The 20527-nt window shown below is 45.3% G+C and overlaps 1 protein-coding gene across 15 annotated transcripts in view; it reads left to right on the forward strand.

The window, feature by feature from the left end:
• NCOR2 (nuclear receptor corepressor 2) overlaps positions 1-20527 on the forward strand; it is a 235548-nt gene that overhangs the window by 38247 nt on the left and 176774 nt on the right. The window contains exon 1 of one of the 15 annotated variants that reach the window (XM_051633722.1): positions 6627-6645. The exons of the other annotated variants lie outside the window; for them this stretch is intronic. The gene's annotated coding sequence lies outside the window, so the exon portion shown is untranslated. Of the gene's footprint in view, positions 1-6626; positions 6646-20527 lie in introns of those variants that run through there. 15 annotated transcript variants of the gene reach the window in all.

Raw genomic sequence — 20527 nt, forward strand, 5'->3', positions numbered from 1 at the left:
CCCCAACACTGTGCAAATCATTTTGTGAATAGTATTCACAAAGGCAAATGTTTCAAACTGCACTTGGGGAAGGCTGCATGCTAATGAAACTGAAAATTAGGTTTTCTTTTCCTTGGTGTGAGATTTAATTTTGAGCATCTTGAACACAAGATCAGCGTGGGGTTTTGAGCTAGACAAAGTTTTGGTTTTATGAGAGTTAGCTGGAAAACTCGTCACTTCTGCTGATGCTGGTTCTCCTTGAAGGCTTTGTAGTGACTGGTTATTACTGCTGTTGACTACATGTTGGCTTTGTGACAGAATTGCTAATCTTTGTGGCAAAGGTTTCAGTCCTTCTATTTACCAGATAACCTCAAAGTAGAAGACACTACCGGTGGATCTCTTCCGTTAATTTAACAGGTCCCAGAGAGCACAAGCGGGCAATGGTCTGTTCGTAAGGCTGCTCCTCTGAACTTCTCATGCTTTGGAAAAGCCCTGTGTGTTTGTTGGAGCAAATTACATTGAACTTCTAAGCTCTGAAATGATTTTGGGGTCTGGAATTAATTTGGAGTGTGAAAAATGGATGTCACAACACTGTCTCCAAGACGCTGCGTGAGGCGATGATGTTCTTCACACGGTGTGCAACCCGCTTGCCTGCACGAAGGTGACAGCCCTTCTGCGTGGGCAGGGCTGTTGCACAGGGGGTGTGAGGGCCCCCTGGGGTGTTCCTGGTTTTGTGCTGCTGTCCAGCTTTTTTTTGTTTGTTTTGTTTTGTTGGATGCTTAGAATACTCAAAGCAGTTTCTTTTAAAGAAGGAATGTTGAACGGAAGGAATTAATAAAAATCTGAAACAGAGCATTACCTGATTTCAAGCTGGTGTCTATAGCATTTCACACTCTTACTCCTGCCAATCATACGCATATATATGTGTGTATATATATATATATATGGATATTCTGAGGCAGACTTTGCTGTCTGAGGCTGAGATGTTTTCCTATCTATGACAGGTTATTTCAGGGATCTGCTTCAGGTGCTGTTCACTGCTTTTCCATTTTTCAGCCATGGTGCTGCTTCCCTTCTGATCAGGCAAGGAGTTGAGACTTCTGACTCAGTCGTCTGAGGAGCCTCCTGAGGTTGACTGGGTAAATGTTGACATGTCGGAGCTGCCAGAGGGGGCAGGCAGAGCTGACAGATGGGGAGGGATGCAGCTGCCTGAAGTGATGGGAAGGGGGGTGCGTGCAGTGGACAGATCCTCCATTTCTGGGTTTGATTTGGTGTGAAAGGTTCAGCTTCAGGCTGCTGACCTCCCCAGCCCCAAAAGTGTTGCAAGAGCAGTTGCTTGCGTGTGACCTTTTTTGATTTCTGTCCTGACCTGATGTGTCATGCACTGGAGATGATGGTTTTATAAGGATGCTCTTGGGTGACAAATAAAGTTTTCTGATCTGTTTCCCCCAAACTCCATACACTATTATTTTTGTGTATTTCTCAGGTAAAAACAAAAAAGTCTCTGGAAACTGTGTAGGTGGCTGCTGCTTTGACTGGTGTGCACAAGCATTTGCAATGATAAATCTGCTTGGGAACTTGTGTTTTTTTTGTTTGTTTGTTTTTTTGGGGTTTTTTTGTACTTTTTTTTTCCTTCTGAGTTCCTCTAGACTTCTTTGCATTAAGGTAGAAAAATGAAAGCATTAAACCTAAGACATGTAAATGTATCTGTCCCAGAAGAGGTGCTGAGTGTCAGGGGAATGTGTAGGCTTGGGGCTGCAGCATTCCCAAATGCGTCCTCCAGCGCGTTTCCCACTGAGGTGGGGCCCAGAACAGTTATCTGGAACAGTAGTAACCTAAATTGAATGAGCAGTCCGGTTAAATAAGTAATGAAGTTAGCAGGGTGCCTAATTAAATTAAATTCAAAATTATGTATGGATGATGCCTTTCTAATAATTGCTGTCGGTTTGTCATTGAGGTACTCCACACTGCCCTCTTGGCAGGAAGATTCCCCTTTCTCAGATGAATACCTTGGTGCCATGGGGGATGCATTTTACACTTCAGTTTGCTTTGGCTCCTTCCTGATGCTTCCTTGAGGCTGTTGCGGTGTTGCTGTTCCTTATTTTACTGAGACCGATGGAAGGAATTGGGACAGTTTCAGTCTCTGCTGTTTATAGGGTTTTTTTCCCCTTCCTACAAAGGTTCCTGCTATGCTACTGTTGTCTTAGACAAGCCCTGGTGCTTTTTCCTTGATCCCTGTTCCACACTGATCTCATAGGGCTGTTCCCTGTCCTTCCCAGAGTGCCTGGGGTGTCACTCCCACTTTTGTAAAGCTCTGAGGCCTGATGTCATGAATGGGGACTAAAGGTACTAGGATTTAACCCATTGCTTTGTTTGAAAGTAATCTCTTAATTTCCATCTTTCTGAGATTCTTTCAAACAAAAGTGCTTTGAGGTGTGTGTCAGTTTGGGGAGGGAAAGTTGCTGAAATTAAAGACACTGGAGAAGACACGGCTACCTCCTCCCTCCAGGCAGCACATTGAGAACAGTCTCTTGCTGTCCTGGGCATGGTCAGGCACTTAGTGTGCTCTGAAGATGGGCTGTCAAAGCAGAGCTGGCTCTGGCTGGCAATTACTGACCTTTGAGGTAATGTGTCCTTAATAGAAGGATCCGAGTATATCAGGGGAATAACTAATCATTGTCATAACCATCTCTTCACCTCTTTTGAGGAGGACAGGTTTATTAAAGGACCTGTGCTCCTCCAGCAAAACTGGCCTTACCCGTCCGGGAGGTGAACATTGGCTTTTCTGAAGCAGATGTAGGGAAGGGAGAGAGCCCAAAGGACCAGAGCTCTTGCTGGTTTGCTAATTTTCTCCCCACTCCTCCTCCTCCCCAATACCTCTGTTAATTTTGCTTTAGGGTTTATGTATTAAATTCCAGGCAGTGTCTTCATTGTAGTATTTGAGCTTGTATGATAGAGGGGCAGGGCTCCTGGGGGACCCCCAGCTAGGCTAGCAGTGCCTTTGGGGAGGGGAGGCTGGTGTGTGTGAATCAGCCTGTGCATTGCAGAGACACCTGGACAGCAGCTACAGTGATGAATTATGGAAAATCTTAGTCACATTTGGGGCAGAGTCTGATTCTTTCTTGTTGGTCTCCCTGAGAAAACCTCCCACTGATCAACAGGAGGCTCTTGTACCTAGTTTGTTTTCTCCAGGAATGACAAATGTTTTGAAATAAGTTTTCCTGTGCTGCTTTACGAGAGAAACTGAAGTTCCTTTGCAAACCCTTAATCAGTCCTTGCTTGGCCCTGGCACCTGTACCTTGTGACTGAGTGGCAGGATTGGTGAGCCGTGCTACCCCCCATCTCCCAGAGTGGAAATGTGGAAGGAGAAGGATCTTGGCCAGAGCCCTTATGAAGCTGGAGGAGTCTGGAAAACCACAGGGTCTTAGTGACTGATATAACTAAGTGACTTGCATGGGTGCAGTGACCTGAGCAGTGCTCTGCACATTTCATGCACAGTTGATTTAAAGGGATGCTGATCACTTTCAGCATGACCTGCTAATTATTAGAGCAGATGAAAGCCTTTTTTCCTTTTTTTCTTCTTTTTAAATCCTCCTCCCACTACATGTCCTCTTTTCTCTCCTCCTTCCCCAAGTCCATATCTAAGCTAATCAACGTGACACAAACAGCGGAAAAAGCACTATTCTTGCAGCTATGAACTGCAGCAGCTATTAACTAGAAAGGAGACAGCAGACATCTGAAGCCCCTCAGGAGGGACTCACCTAGAATAACCCATTACTTTCAACAGCCTACGTGAGACCTGCAGAGTTGGAACAGAAAAGGTTTAAGCTCCTTTCTTCCGAGTTCCTAATATGCAGTGACCTGTATCCTGTGATGTAGATTTTAAAGATTTAAGCGTGGAATTTCAGTAGTGAGGAGAGGTTTCCCAGATATCTCTTATATCCCTGATTAAAGGTAAATAAGTATCAATATCTATATATCTTTTTCTGCTAAGTGTTCAAAAATTCAGGCCGTATGGCTGGGAAAGTCTTTCCATCCCAAATAACCATTTAATGTTCATGCAGTGCCCCTCAGCATCATAAAATAAAAGTTGGGGAGAGTAATGTTAATTTGGTGCAGTAGTTTCTGTGATTGCGTCAAGCTGAACACATGTGGTTTTCTCCTGTATTTCAAGATTTCTTACCTAGAGACATGGGATGGATTTTTGAGAGTCCTCTGCTCTGTTTTAGATGAATACTTAAAAGTTGTGGTGATGACTGAGTAGGCTGAGACAGAGGATGAACTCATCTTACAAATTTCAGCTGTGATGGTACACTGGAAGGAAGCTGAGCAAATGGACACAATGTTTAAATAGTGTGTCCTGAATTGCTTTCATTTGGTTCTTATTTTGTAAGCCATTGGCTGGGTTTTCCATCCTTTCAGAAATCAGCAGCTTCTTATGAAATATGGAGCTGTTTAAAAACAGACAGCAGCTGCTCCATCCTTGCGTCAGCAAGGGCTCGGCAGAAGGAAGGGGAATGGTAGACGGTTGTTTAGCTGTGATACTCTTCCCTTCATTGCTGTTGTCATATTGTGTTAACAGAAGGTCTGATCAAATATACACCAGGAAAGTAAGACTTAATGTTTCTTTGTTCTCTTGGAATGGTGCTGGGAGGAGAGGGGGGGAATGTTTGAATGAGACTTTTATTTATGTGGTTCAGCTAGCTTGGTGTTGCCTGTGTCAGTAGATATGTTGTTCTGCTCTTATTTCTTAGGCTGCTTGCTGTATTTTTAGCTGGGAAAAGTCTTTGCTTTGTTGATTGTACAGAACCTCTGCGATGTGATATAGAAACCTCTGAGGGAGGAAGGGGATAAATATTTAGGAGGAGGGAATGCTCTGTTCACACTGACTTCCTAACTTGTTTTAAACTCTTTTTAAAAAAATCTCAACCAGATAATTTAAAAAATAAAATGAAAGATGAGGAACATTGTTGCACAAGAACTGGAAAGAACCCAAATATTTTGCTTACTGTTAAAATTGCGACATGACTGGAAGCATTTGGTAAAGAAAAATTAATGGCCTGGTGTATTTGTGGTTTCCTGTTGAATCTCGATTTCTAGAGGAGGTTGAAAAACCCGTGGATGTTTCCTCAGATTACTAGATAGCATTATACCTTGTGTGCCTGATGAAGGACCTTCACCAAACCGTGTCAGATATCCAGGGCTTGCTATAAAATGTCTCTCCCATCTGGAACATTAGTGTTTCTCCTTTTTAGTCAAATGGTTTGAGCAGAGATAAACATGCAATGAAATGTAGCCTGGTCCAGCTTTACTTCACTGGAAGAAGTCTTAAGTCTAGGTGCTGTCTAGAAGCATCCTACCTGTCCTCAAGTTAGTGGTAGGGACAGGGTTTCTGAGCAGTTCATTATGCATTCATCCTTTTGCTTATGATCTGCCTGCATGGACAGTTGAAAAGCCACTTCTGTGCAATATTGGAGCTCCTTTTGAAGGAGCACCTGGTTGTGTACAGGGTTAAGGGTGGGAGGAGCTGGGTGGGCAGGTAAAGTGATGAATGCTGTGGCAGATGGCTGAGGAACATGGTGGTTTCTGTGCCTGGAGGCTTTAGGAACATCTGAGAGCTGCTAGGTGAAACTGTGGGCTGGAGACATCTGGTCAGAGGTCAGATCAGAGGATCTTAGCTCCCCTTTGGCCCACAGCCCCTGGGCTGTGTTCCCGTTTGATCATGCAGATGATGTTTGTTTACGCAAAAGTGTAACTCGTGATGACACAGAGCTTAAGGTTGTGAAATCTTTGAGGCTCCTCTGGATATTCCTGTGGGAAGGGAAGAGTTATCCCTCAGATAACTTCCACGGGGAAACAGTTCATCTCATTAAACACCAAAGGTTGTTTTCTAAAGCAGAGGCTGTGGGGGGGAGTGTGGTTAACCATGTAGACTGGAGACAGGCTAAAACTCATAAAGGAAAAATGTATGTAGGAGTTTGTAGCTGTGTATGAGTGTACTAAAGCTTTAATTTGAGATCACAGAGATCAAAATGAGCTGTCACAAAGCTGCACTGCTTTCAGGGAGCTGAAAGCAACTTTTTGAGTTGGATGTTGGCCCCAAAGCTGCAGGCATGTGATGTCTGAGAACATGCACAGTTACTTAAAATCCGCTTCTTGTTGCCCTGGAAAACAGTGAAGTGTTGGGTTTTTTGGTGTCATTTGAAGGAATGGAAAACTTATTAAAAAACTAATGCTCATCCAGTCCTTTAGCTTTCTGACAGTTTCCCAGCTAGTTTCAGTGTGTGTGTGTGTGTACTCTTGGGTAGTTGGGAGTTAAATTTTCCTCTTGACTCAACTGTGGAAACGGTCTTCATTTATCATTTCCCAGTTTAGCTCCTGTATTAAAATTATAGCAAGGCTGGGTTTATTTTGGTCTTGTGTACATTTATCTCTGTGTATCCTTGTGTCTATTATTGGAGTCCTGCTCTATTGCTAAATGGATTGGCCGAGCTCTTGGGGACAAAATATTGAAGCATATGACTAGTCTGCAATATCCCTCAGCCACTTGGCTTTTGTGGTGTTGCAGTGACTGGATTTACCCAGCATTTGTCATAGCTTGCTTGTTTTACACACTGAGGATGTAGTGGGCAGAGCCAGCGGAGATCTTAAATGCCATATCAGTTTGTAAGTCGAAAGAGGGAGGAGGTGGATGTAGAGGGCAAGCTCTAGCTGAAAATAAACAGAAAGCAGTGGTGTGTGTTTGGAAAGCATCTGAATTGCATGACCAGGGTACAGCTCTCTTCTTGTTTGGCTTTTTTTTTTTTTTTTCCCTTGGTGTGATATTTCTGTTCCAGGCTGCAAATAAGGGAATGCCAAATTCTCCAAAAGAGGACTTCTGTGGTGGTTGGATGGCTATGGACTTACCTTTCCCTGAATTAAAAAATAAATGGGAAGCTTCTGGTGGGTTTCAGCCTTGTTTCAAAATCCCCATGGCTACCACTTTTGCTGATCAGTGGCTGGACACTTGTCCTCAAATCAGTACCTTGCTGCTTGGCTTGCACAAGAGTGATTTCTGTGCCTCCGCTGCTCTTGTCTCCTGTTTCCACCCCCAGCCTGAGCCAGCTGCTTCCCTAGTCTTGCTGGGGTTTGCTCTGCTTTCTGACTTGGCTATTGAATATCTTAGCCATGTTTTTCCTTTTTTGTGCAGGGTCTGTTTGTCCATGTAGTCTCTTAACTCTCCCTCCAGTCTTAGGAAGATACTCAGAGTTCTGCACACTGGAGTGGAATGTCTTTTAGAGGACTAGTATGTTTGTGCTTTTGAAACTTATTTTAAAATAGCCTAGGCAGTGCCTTGGCAGGGACATGGTCCAGACCTCCCTGGAACAATCAGAGAACACTCTTACTGGTATAGCAGGACTTGGGATCAGATTCTTGATTTTGTTTTTCTTCTATTTTGTTGCTTTAAAAGGCATGATGAAATACTTACCCTGTTGTCCTCTGGGTTGTTTTGTGTGTGTGTGGGTGGGTTTTTTTGTTTGCTTTTTGTTTTGTGTTGTTTTGTTTGATTGATTTTTTTGTTGTTGTTGGTTGTTGTTTTTTTTATTTTGCTTGTAAGCTGTTTCTAGTGTGGATTTTCTTGCTTCCCAGCTACTTATCATGTACCAGTTTGGGGTGTGTGTCACCTTGGGTCTGCTTTGCCAGCGTGGGTTTGTTAAGTCCATGGGATGCACTCTGTTGCTGGACTTCTTGATGCAGTTGGAGGAGGGCTGCCTGGGAGTGCCAGCTTTTGCACGGATCCTTGGATGGCTCATTTTTTCCTGTCTCCTCCCTTCTTTGTGTTCCTACGTATGTGCCACGTGCTTCCTTGTTTTGCTTGTGTTAGCAGCATTTTCTAAGGTTGGAGCCTGTTCCTAAAGACATGGCTGGGCTCATGTAAAGCTTTTTCTCTGCTGCAGGCTCCGCTAGTAGAGACAGGTATACCCAGTGTGTGATCTTACCTGGGGCTGGGTGTGTTTGTGAAGGATCTGGCTTGTGGAGCAAGAAGGTGGTTTAGCCCTGGCCACCCAGCTGTGGGCAGAGGAGGCTGGGAGCTGCATGGTAGGATCAGCACACAGGACTGAGTTGCCCAAATGGTTTGTTACTGTGACCACTGAATTACTTGGCAGGTGGGGGAGAATTGATAAAACAAACTGACTTCCACTATTTGTCAGGCTTTTGTATTTGTTTTTGTGATTTTTTTTTTTTTTTTTTTTTTAATGAACTTTCAAGCATACATGACCAAACACTTTAATTAGCTGTGGGAACTGCTGGAGATAACTTAGTGGAATTTTCTGCAAAGCTCACTGCCCTTTTTACATTTTCAGTGCAGCAAAATTGCTGTGAGCAAGCAGGCAGGAGTGCCTGTGAGCATAGCCCAGATAAGATGTTATCACCCAAACAGAGATGAAAGTGACTGTGCAGTGGTCTTGTGTGTAGGCTGGCTGGTGGGAAATGGACCCTGATCTGGTACCCCTCTCCAGGCAGGCTCTCATGAGAACGAGGTGCACTTTAGGCATGGCAGAGCAGACTTCAGCCACAGACTTGAGCTTGTGCTTTCTGGGGATATTGATACACCGTGTGGACCTGCCTCTTTCATCCAGGTCACCTCCTTGCATGCCTCTGTTGCAGGGGAGACCTGACACATCCGTGAACTTCATTAATTGCACTCTAATTTGGTAATCTCTGGGTTTCATCCTGTTCCACCTGCCACCTCAAAACATTCCTGTGGCTGTGAAACTGCTTACAGAAGGAATACCAACAGTCTTGTTAAAGTTACATGGACTTTGTGAAAATGTGGAGGTTTGTCATGGTCTGCCAGCACGTATTCAGATGCTGCTAAAGGGTGATATTCCTGGAGATTGGGTTTGAAATCCTGCTCCCCATGCAGTGAATGGAGGCTCCTCATAGAATGTTTAAGGTTAGAAAGGACCTTAGAGATCATCAGGTTCCAACCTCCCTGCTATGAGCAGGGTCACCTTGCACTAGACCACACTCCACAAAGCCTCATCCAACCTGGCCTTAAACACCTCCAGGGAGGAGCCATCAAAAACTCACCTAGGCAACATATTCCAGCACCTTATTACTCTTATGGAGAAGAATTTCTTCCTGATGACTTTGCAGATGCTGGTGCTCCGACCAAGTTCTCTTCCAGATCCACCAGGAAAGTCAAGTCTGGATCCCTTGCCATGGCTGGACATGTGCTTTCCAGACCATGGGCACTGGCAGCAGAGCTTTAAGTGGCTGCAAGTGTCTCCTTGTCCAGAGAGAGCAGAAGTGATGACCCACCTTGAAATAACAGAGGTTATAACAGCAAGGTTCTGGCTTGTGGTTTCAGTGTTACTAGCAATGACCAAAATTGGCTTTCTGCTGTATTTCTCTTGTGCTCATGGTGATTTTCTGTGGTCACATCTGCCTTCTTCCTTATTTTGTCCCTGCACATAAATGGGTTGTATTTGGAGCTGGCTTCCATGCTACAGAGGCAGCTTCCTCCTGACCCAGAGCTGCATACTCCCAGGTCCTGCAGTCTGTCTGGAGGCTGTATGGGATTGAGTGGTTTTAATTGGGTTTAAATTGTTAAAGGTCAAGGATATTATTACAGGAGATTCATTTTTTAAAAAAGCATCCTGTAAGAGGTGTTGTTATCTAAATACTTAGATTTGGGGTTTGAGAGGAAAAATTATTGAATGAGGTCTTAAAGCTGAATAAAGAAGTCAGTATTGAATGTTTTAATGTCTTACAGATGCTGTGGGGTTGCAGTGTTTTATTTTAAATTTAACAATGGGAGTTGGAGTGGCTCCAGCACTGGAGAGAATAGTCTCTTTAATTAAGGGTTTAAGCTGGAGAAGCCTGTGTAGTGTGATGCCATTTTAAAGTTTCAGCGGGGCTTTGTAGTTGTGACTTGTTATTCCTCATCTGGGATCACACATCTGCGTGTCTGGGGTCGTGGTGGGGATGTCCCTTGCCCAGAGAAGGAGGTTGGTCTGAGTAAGTATAGCAAGGCTTTCCTGCAGGTTTTAGCTCTGACTTTATTTTCCTTTCCCTGAGGCTCCTGATGCCTACGTGGAAGGTGCAGTGTCTTTGCAGGCACATCCACACGGTGTGTTACACCCAGGAGAAAACACAGTTTTTGTTTATCCAAAATACTTTTTATTTTTTCCTTTTCAGGATGGGGAGAGAGTGTTTTGTGGCCATGTTCTTAGATGTTTTCTTGGTAATAGCAAGTTGTGAAAGAGATTGTAGGGTGAAGGCCTAGAAGGCCCAAGATCCCAGGACTGGGATCAAAGGCGATCTGCTCGGGAAGGTGTCCCTGAGACTCACTGAGGCTTCACTGGAGCAGCAGAGTATGGAATTTAACCATGTGCCTGCAGCATTCAGCAGGGCAGGGCTGCATCCCATCCCTGCTCAAGTCCCTAGGTTTCACTTCTCTGTGGCTTGTTTGCCTGTTAGTCACTGGGGTGGAACCCAGAAAATCATCCACTGAAACAAAAAAATTATTGTTCTCCCCTAGAAAACGCAGCTGTTCCAGACACATACCCCTGAGATTTCATCTGACAAAACAGTGTTAAGAGATTTCACGTTATGTCTTTTATCCCAACCTACTCTCAGCTCGGGGGGCTCAGGTGGCTGCTCAATGCCAGTTGTGGTTGTTCCCTGTGCATGGCTTTGCCCAGCTCTGTGGTAGCACAATGTGCATTTAATGACCTGAAGCAATGACTGCTACTTTTGGCTGTCTCGAAGTTTTTTGCTGTAAGAATCAGTGTCTGCCAAGGTTTGCTGCATCCTGGTTTGTGCTAAGCTGATTGCTTGAGTCTTTTCAGATAGTTGCTGTGAGAATTAGGCTCTTGTGTGACATAAGGAGGTGCAGCCTTGTAGGAGCTGCAAGCCTGCCAGGTACCAAGGAACCTTTATGGTTTGCACTTAGTATCTCCTAGTATGTTTATCCCCATAAAATAATTAATTGAACTAGAGCTCCAAGCAATGTTATCACCTTTGCACATTAAAAAAATCATAATCATGCTCTCCGACTTAATGAGATTTAGAAATAAATGTTCTTTTTTTGTTTGCCTTCTGCTTTTCGAGTGTTAAAAACTCCCATGGGTCAGGCATTGAAGCCTTTCCTTGAGATGGTGGGGGCAGGGGGCTGCCTGTGTGTGGATGGCTGGCCGTGGAGTCATTAGCCACTGGTGCAGAGCAGGGGCCTTGGGGCTTCCTAGAGCCATTGCCAGACTCGAGGCTGGATCGTGAATGCTGGCAACACTATTTTGAGTGTTCAGATGGGAGCTAACTGTATTTTTGTGGTGGCCTTGGCTCTGCTATTTTTTAATTTTCTCTTTAATTCCTATTGTTTTCGTTGCTTATTTGCTAACTTGCAAAATTCAGCAAATTGCAGAGGATCTCCCAGCCCTTGGGGTGAGTTTTACTCAGAGCTGCAGTGAGCCAGCACATGGCAGTGGCACTCACTGAGCTCCTGTTTGGAGGTGTAAATGAGGCTGGTGTGGTGGACCTGCTGGTATTTGGGTGGTCGGGGTCTGTGCCAGGGTGTGGAAATAGTTGGGGCAGCTTTGTGTGTTAAGGGTAAATACTAACTTCACATGATCTTGGGAGCTGTTGTATCTGTGTTAGCTGCTTGTTTTGGTAGGAATTGGTTGAAATTCTATCAGAAGCTCCTTAACTTCAGCAGTCTTCACCACACTATTGACTTGAATGCTGTCTTGAGTGTGTTCTCCTCATCTGGTTGAGTTAGTGCTTTGAACTTGTTTAGCTGCAGAGTGCACCCAAACTGTGCACGGGCAGGTTGCCCTGTATTGCCAGAAGGGTGCAGGGCATCTCAAGTGCAGTTGATTCTCCAGGATATCCCTGCAGCTCTGTCCCAAAAGGACATATCAGTTCTCCTGGGACTTACTGAGATAAGATTTGGAAAGTGCCCTGCTTCCCTGCATCTCTGCACATTGCACAGTCCCACAAGCCTCACCACTGCTCACATGGGAGGGCAGTGACAAAATTGCACGCACAAGTGTTGTTTTGCTGCCTGTTTTCCGCCTGAGGGGAGAAGCTTGTGTGCAGTTTGCTGGAGCGAGCGCAGCAGAGCAAACCTACCTGCTGAGTAACTGCCTGAAATAAAACCAGAAAAACCCAAACATTGCGCCGAGTCTGTGGCAGTTGCTGCAGATGCTTGGTGAGAAGTCAACAAATCCATTAAATGGGAAACAGTCCCTCTGGGTTGTCTCCGGGGATGAGGAGCATCCCCTGCACCACTGCTTGCCCACCCGGGGCCACACATCTGGGTGACGCCAGGCGGTGGTGCAGGAAGGAAATGGTTAAATGAGGAGAGGCTGTCCTTGGGTTAGCCATCAGATAGCTAATATTTTAGAGGTTTTTCAGAGCTAAGCTATAAAAAGGCTGTAGCAGTATTTCAACTCGCCCATTGTCTGCTGGAAGCCAGCCAGCGTTGCCATGCCGACGAGGAATTATTACTTGCTGCCAGAGCTGGAGGAAAAGCTCATACTTTTGGCTTCAAAACAGGAGGGGTGGACTTATGTAATCCACTGTGTTTATAGGCTGAGACTGGCAGGAGCATTGAGAAATAATTACAGGCTTTCCATTTCATTTCCAACTTGGTTTTAAAGCTGTGTGGCCTCTCTTTATTTATTTAATTTGAAGTTGAGAGGGTGGCTGCTAAAGATAAAGGAGGTCGTGGAGGTGATGTGGGGATGCTGCTAGGTAAGTACCCCCCCCCTTCCCTACCCAGGCTGGCTGGGCTGCTTTTGTTTTGGTGGCGTTTTGTCTGGAGAGCTAAACTAGGCCACAGCAGAAAGAAGTTGCTTTGAAAAACTGGGACTTGGCCCGCCGACACAGAAACAGTGTTTAGTGCTGGAGGCTGAGAATACACTTCTGCGGTTGCCCGGAGGTGGCCAACGGAGGGAAAGTGCGAGGTTTTGCGAGCCCCTGCTGCTTCCTGAGGTGATTTTATCCCTCCAGCCCTCCTTGGCTTGGAGTGTGTGCTTTCTGGGGGGAAGTGAGTAACAAGGAAAAGGAGAGTAAAAGTTTTTTGTTTGTTGTTTTGGTTTTTTTTCCTGAACATCTTGGGTCTCACGTGTTGCTCCATCGGCTGGAGTGGGATTTGTCAGTGGGATCAAAGGAGTTTTGCTGATGCTTCGTGCTTTTGAGAGGTGAATTGCAAAGTTTAGCCTGTAATTAATGTGGGTTTGTTGCTCCCAGGAGCAGATGATGCTGTAATTTGGGTTTGCCTGAAAAGCAGAGCGAGGTGTGTTTGGACTTCGGTCAGGCTGGTGGGAGTTTGCAGCTGCTGTTATTGTGCTGTTTGTTGCATAAAGGGAGTTACTGCTGGTAAACTCTGCTTGCAAAGCTTTGAGGTCGGGTGGTTTTGCTGGTTGTAAGGGTCATGGTCCTGTAGTCCTGGGCAGGATGCTTCTGGTGTGGTGGGAATCCCTTGTCCGGGACAGATTGTGGGATGGTGCTTTTGCTGCTGCTGGAAAGTGGTGGCTGAGGGGGGGATGTTGGGGCTGGGATGGGCGAGCTGGGCTGGGGCAGCAATGATGCCAACTGAGCTGGGGTGAGGTGTGCCTCACTTCTCCTTCAGTAAATAAAACTAATGTTATGACTGTGACTTTTAAAAATCTCTCTGACGTTGGCTGTAAAGCTCCTAAGAGTGTATGAAGCCTGATTTTGGAGGGGATATGAAGAAAAATGCTTTGATATGCTGCAAGCTTGCTGTAGAGGTTACAAAGGCTTATAGAAGCTGTACTATGCAGTGATTTTTTTTTTTTTAATTTATTACCTTTTCCTTTGTTGCACAGAGTCCTACTAGGGAGTTACATTTTCAGTCTGTGCTAATCTGACTTTTTGCCATTGTTATTTGGTGTGTACAGATTAAATATCCGTACTGCCGTGCCAAGTCTGCTCTAGAGAGCAGAGGCCAGTGTTGGCTGGCATGCTTAACTTCAGAGGTACTGCACTGTTTAGGGGTAATCACAGTCCCACAGGAGCACATTTTGGCCCTAACTTGGAATACAGGGGTGCCTCAGGGGAAATGATGTGCGTGAGGGGTTGTTGAGCACACACTGCAGGAATAAGCTGCTTTTTCCACAGTTTCCCACAGTTGCTGTATGTGTTCAGCAGTTACAGGCAAAAACTTGGGAGAGTGGTGGCACACTTTGGTTGGGAAATGTTCCTTGAAACAGCAGGCCTTATCAGAGGCACGTAGGTGTGTTACACAAAATAATTCAATAATTTAATGATCCATAATAATGTTCTAAGTCCTACCACAGATGCTGTTGGACTCAACACGAGTTAGATTTGTTACTGCAAGGCTTTTTTGCCTTTTTTTCCCTTCCTCTGGGATTCATGCCAAGATGATCTGTATGTTCTGTTCTTCAGAGCTATGAGTAATGTATGTGTGAATCTATAATGTAAGTAATATGAGTATATAAAATGTGTGAGTATGCAGGATTGGTGTATCCTGCATCTGCACACATGCTCTGTGTGTGTTCAGAAATGGGGTGCCATGCATGTCTGGGCAGAATCCATAATGTGCCTTGGAGTTCCTGCTCACCACAGAGCATCTGATGCCCTCATACCAGAGAGCTGAACCCAAATCCCCATCACCAGCTACAGTTTGCCTGTTTAATTGCCCTCTTGCAGGAGTTACAAATTAGGGAAAGCTGGAAGTCCCTCCCTGTGCTTAGAGGGGAAGTCAGCCTTAACAAAGCTGAGGGGAGATGCTTGTGCTGTTGCCTGATGTTTCCTGAGTAGCTGGTGGAGTGGTGGGGTGTCTGGGATCACTGGGGGGTTATGCCTTGGAGCAGGGGGCACAGAGGGTGCTGGGGATCCCGCTTGGTGGTTCCCAGGTGGGTGCAACTCCAGGAGTGGCTTACAAGGAATGCACTCCAAGGCAGGCCTGCTGCTTCTAATGGGATATGTATATTTTTTTAGATGAATAAAATGAGCTGTCTCTCATAAATAATTTTTTTTATGTGAAAAATGAGAAGGTGGCAAGTAGCCAATTCCCCCGCCTCCCTCTTCCCAGCTCCGATGAGGTCATTGCCTCTTAAAGTTTATACTACACTCTGTGAGACATGGCTGGAGGAACAAGAAGGCAACAAATGTCTCTCTCAGGGCGGGTGGGAGCGATGACCGCCAGTCCCTGAAATACTAGTGAGCTGTAAGTGATGCCTGAGCGGGACTAGTGAGTGAGAAGTGGGGCCTGGTACAGCTGTCTGGGAAAACTTTGCAGGATGCAGATCGGGGTGGGAGGAGAGTGCCCTGGTCCCTTCCCCATCCCTGCGATGCTCCAGGGTGGTGAGGCAAGGCAGGACCTGAGGTATGTTGGATGTGGGTGCAGGGGGTGGCTGTGCTACTTGGTGGGCTGTCGGGGGGAAGGAGCCTGCGTGAGAAGGGCTGGACATGTGCTCAGGCAGAATGGGAGGGATGGCAGCTCTGGCACTCCTTGGCTCACTCTTGCATCCCTTTACTTTTCCTTGGGAATTTTCTCAGCGCTGTTTTTTGCAACTGGGTTGCAAAAAGTTCATGACCCAATGAAGGACCTCTCCTAGACCTTTAGGTCCCTGGTGGAGTGTCTGCCTGGAGAAGTTGTTTTTCCCCTTGAACACCATGTTGAGCTGCTTGTGAATTCCTGAGCTATTGTTTTCTCCTTGTCTGTCTCCACCACTGTCCCATTTTGCTTTCCACTGTGGTGGAAGTGATATGGAAACAGGAGTGCCCAGGCCATGAGGTGATCCTTGGGGCTTTCCCAGAAGCTGCGGAAGTATGGATTTTGAGGGCTGTACTGATCTGCCTTCCTCCTCACAGCCTCCACTGGGGTGCCTGGGGATGATGGCCTTGACTGTCTGTGGTTTTAAGGTGGGACACTGGCCCAAAAGAACTGTTTCATAGGTGTCTTAATTACTAACATTTTGTAAGAGCATATTTATTGTTGCATGCCTTTGCCATGGCTCTGATTTTGGCAGAGTTTACCTTCCAGGGGTGGTCAGGAAGAGGACAATTTATGCATTTTTATTTAGCACTTATTGTCTCACTGCCTCATCATTGCTCTGGGGTAGGTGCAATGGGCTGGGTCCATTCTGCGTGATCCTCCAGTTACACACCTAAAGGAGTGTAAATTGTCACTGAATTTGTGTTGTAGCCCAGATATCAAATATTTGCTGAATGAGAAAAAGAAGAGTTGTGGGGTGGCAGAGGAGTGCAGATAGGGGAGAGAGAAAGCAAGAGAGGTGGATACTCAGCCATTAAAAAAACCCACCCCTTTGCAAATCCCTTGGCATCAGTCAGTGCACTGGGTAGAAGTGTGGGTGGGTGTGCTTTGAGGGGTTCATTCCCCCGTGCACTTGTGTAGGGTGCTGTACACTGCCATCCCTCACCTGTCAGTGGTGGGTTTCAGAGGTGGGCTGCTGCTTCCACCATGGGTTATGCAAAGTGAATCTAGGAGGAAGCTGTGAAAACATTAAGAAGTGGGAAGAAGTTGGGAGGAGGCCGTTGAGATGTCATCTGTGACCTTGGAGGCTTCTGAGCAGACAATAAAGACCAAGAGTGGCAGATCAGCCAGCATCTGCCCAGCATCTGCAGTGTTTTGCAAGGATGGTAAAGATCTGGGAGGAGGGCCTGGGAGGTCACTCAATTTGCTGATGCCAGGAACTTAACAAATCAGTTTGTTAAATGAAAGCCAACAGGTAGCTCTTCTATGTATAGATGTGTCCCCAAGGGCCTCAGGTGCACCAGTGAGAGCAGCCTAAAGCTTCCCTGATTTTGCTTTGGTCTTGCACAGGTAAAGATGCAGCTCTGATCTTCCCTGGCACCAGGGGTGGTAATGAAGTGCAGTTGGAAGTTAGTAAGGGAGGGGATTTGGCAGGTGTCCCACATGCTACTGTGCTTTTAGGCACAAACTTAACAAAAAATAATTAAAATTGCTGTTCTACTGCTGCTTGTCCATTCTGTGGAAGTCATTTTGGCATCCTGTTAATTGCAGCTGCTCTGATGCTGCTGCACCTCAGCAAAATCTTCTGTTCACTTCTTTGTTTTTGTGCTTCTCCTTAGTGGTCTCGTTATTTTTTTTTTTTTTTCCTGTTGACACGATACAATCACTCCTTGTTAGCCTACCTTGCTCCTTCCTCTCTCAATGAAGGGAAGGAGCAAGGGAACCAGATCTGATAATTCCAGTGAGTAGAACTGTTCCCCTGAGCCCTTTATAAAGAAATAAAAAGGCTCTCCTTCTCTCTGCTTCTTTTTGAGTACAAGCACTTTACCCTCTTGGATTCCCTGCAGGCTCCTCATACTGCTAAAATTGAAACATCAAGATGTCTGAGGCAGCAGGAATTACCATCAGTGTTTTGACACCTGGAGGTACAATTTCTATTAGCTTTTTATATAAAAACAACACCAGTTTTGCCAACAGAGTTCTTGTTAAATAATGCATGAAGACCCTGCTCCTGGCAGTAGGTATTTTTCTTTCACTTTCCTGGACTCTTGAATAATGGCTTAATTTTTTGTGACCATTGAGGAAAAAGATACACACGGGAAAAATACATGTGAGCACACATGTGCTTAACTCCCAGGCAGAGAGTCAATTATCCTGTTTGCTAATAAACATGAAGAGGTGGGGAAAGCAGTTCAAGGTTGGTCTGTTGGGAAGGCTTGGATCACTGTTTTGGTTTTTTTTGGAAGCAGTAGAAGGTGGTCTTCCTGAGTCCTATTTACTATCTTTCCTGAGATGGTAAATAAAACTGCTTATATGTCATATAGGAGAGACCCTAGGGGAGGGTGTATGTGCCCTCAAATGGAGAGGAGCGTGGGATAATCAGCAACAAAAAATAGGTAACTAGTGGTTTTGCCTAGATGGTGCCTGGCGTCAAGCATATGCTCTGTGCTCGCTTTTGGGGGAAATGAAGTGGAACAGAAGGGCACAGCATGTGGATGTGACTGCTAATAGCGAGAATCAAAGTACAGTTTTGACATTTCTAACCTAATAAGTGGTGCTGTGTGTGAGAGCCTGCTTATTTTTCTTTTCACCATGAGATGCTTTGACAGAGGAGTAAAGTCCCATTTTGACGTTTCTGTCATTTTAACTAAAGAGAGAGATTACAGTAAATTGGATTAAGTGAAAATCTTCTTCAGATGTTTGTGGTTTGGGCTGATTTATGGATAGATGTCATTTGAACGTCATTCTGCATTTTTTAAGCATCTGCTTGATGGTTGCTCTAATGCTGTTGCTGCAAATTGTCCACGCAGAGGAGAGAAGGCTAAGCAAGAAGCAGCTACCCGTGACAGATCTAATGCTGGTATGTGGCATGGGGACAGCAAAATACTGTCCTTGTTGTGTTCCCAGTCGCATAGTGCCAGATTCAGTCATGGGTACTTGGTTCTCGTTTGAGTTCCTGTTATTAAACTCCGTTATCTTCTGCTGAGAGTCATTTAAACATGCTTTTCAAAGTGTTTTTCCCATCCAGGAGGGAGAATCGTAGAATTGTAAAATGCCAGGTTGGAAGGGACCTCAAGGATCATCTGGTCCAACCTCTCTAGGTAATACTGTAGTTTATGGCTCAGCACCCTGTCAAGCTGAGACTTAAAACTGACCAATGTGGGGGAATCTGTCTTTTCCCTTGGGAGACTATTCCAGTATTTGTCCTCATGGTGAACAATCTACCTAATGTGTCCAACTGGAATTTCCTCAGGAAAACTTGTGCCCATTACCCCTTGTCTTCTCCATGTAACTCCTTGTAAATAGGGATTCTCCATCTTCTTGGCAGCCACTCTTTAAATACTGGAACATGGTAATAAGGTCTACCCTGAGCCTTCTTTTCTCAAGGCTGAACAAACCCAGTTTTCTCAGTCTCTTCTCATATGGCAGGTCCTCCAGTCCTCTGATCATCCTCGTGGTCCTTCTCTGTACCCTCTCCAGGCTGTCCCATCCTTTTTGTAGAGGACAATACTCCAGGTGTGGTCCCTCCAGTAGAGAGGGATGATGAATTCTTTATCTCTGCTGGTGATGGCCTTGTTGATGCAGCCCAGCATCCTGTTGGCTTTCTTTGCTGCTGCACTTCACTGTTGACTCATGGTGAGCCTGTTATCCACCAAGACCCTTGGGGCTCTTTCCACAGGGCTGCTCTCCAGTCTGAACTGCACTCCTGGGTTACATGTTCCCAAGGATGGTTCAGTGCACACATTCCCTATTGGAAATCTCTTATTTGCAAATCTTAGGTTGCCCATTCTCCTGTGACCAGCATGACATTCTTCGTGGTTGCACTCATGCGAAGTCTTGGCCTCCCTGTTGCAGGGTCTTGCACTCACCATGAGAGAGTGTGTGTGTGTGTGATTTTCCAGGATCCAAAATATTCTCCTAAGCATGTGCTGGCTTGCTAGCATGTGAAAATACTTTGTCCATGTACTGATATTTCCGAAAGATAATGCTGAAAGTTTTTCCCCTAAATTAACAGCATGAGACTTCTTAAATATGTGTGTTCTTCATGGCTTCCTCTAGATAAGCTATTTAGAAGCTGCTGGTGTCATTTGGAAAGCTGCATAATCTCTTGTGGGTGATGATGTAACCAGCACTGTAATCAAATCTGCCAATGATGTAATTGATGAAGTAGTCCACTGTTGCCTGGTGCAGTGATTAGTGAGATGAGACTGAAGTCTTTGTGCAGATGGTGATGGGGAACTGGGAAGTCTGCATCCCTAAATTGTTCTATTTGCATATGTAGTTTTTAATTTCTGGCAGAATTTTGGAAAATACTTCTGATCCAGCTTCAAAGCCACTAGTTTTGAGTCTAGCTCTAGATGCTTATAGATTTCAGTAGTGGTCTCTGAAAGTTTATTTGCAAGCTTAATGTTGGTTTACAGTTTTGTACCGACACAGAGAGGTGTTGTGTAGTTAAATGCCAGCTTAGTGTCTGGAGCTGACTCTGCTCTGCACCAAGCAAAGGCTCCTCTGGCCCAAGGGAGTGTGTGGTTAGGGCTGGGAATGAGAGTATAAAAATTACCCTTAATTGTCTGAAGGGGCTGGATGTCTTAGACTGTGCCTGTGACCGTTTTTACAGTCGTGAGGCAGGAAGGCACTGCCCTGGTGTAAGTTACGGGGACCAGAACATACCATCAGAAGCAGAGCACGTCAGATCCCAGCTTCTGGGAGTGAATTGGCTGGTGGTGTGTCACATATTCTCTCTGCACCAAGCCCTGCTGGTTTGGTTTGCAGTGCCTCAGCACTGCCTGGGTTTTCCTGTGCTGTTGTTGACACCAGGGCTGCAGTGTTTTTTCTTCATCCTTGCTCCCCCTCGGTGGGTTGTGTCACCCTTGCAGTTAAAAGAAAAGATTTTGTATTTTGCTGTGTGTGCATTTTGTGTCTTGCTGGTGACTCAAAGTGCAATTCTTAGAAAATATTTTATATTCTTTTCTGTGATATGATTATTAGTGGAAGATCACACTACTGAGGGAAGATAAATTTGTAATCCTGCTTAGTGGCTGATCTTATCCTAGCTGAGTAGCTCTCGTTGCATAA

The sequence above is a fragment of the Apus apus genome, chromosome 16 (assembly GCF_020740795.1).
Source record: "Apus apus isolate bApuApu2 chromosome 16, bApuApu2.pri.cur, whole genome shotgun sequence".
Lineage (NCBI taxonomy): Eukaryota > Metazoa > Chordata > Aves > Apodiformes > Apodidae > Apus > Apus apus.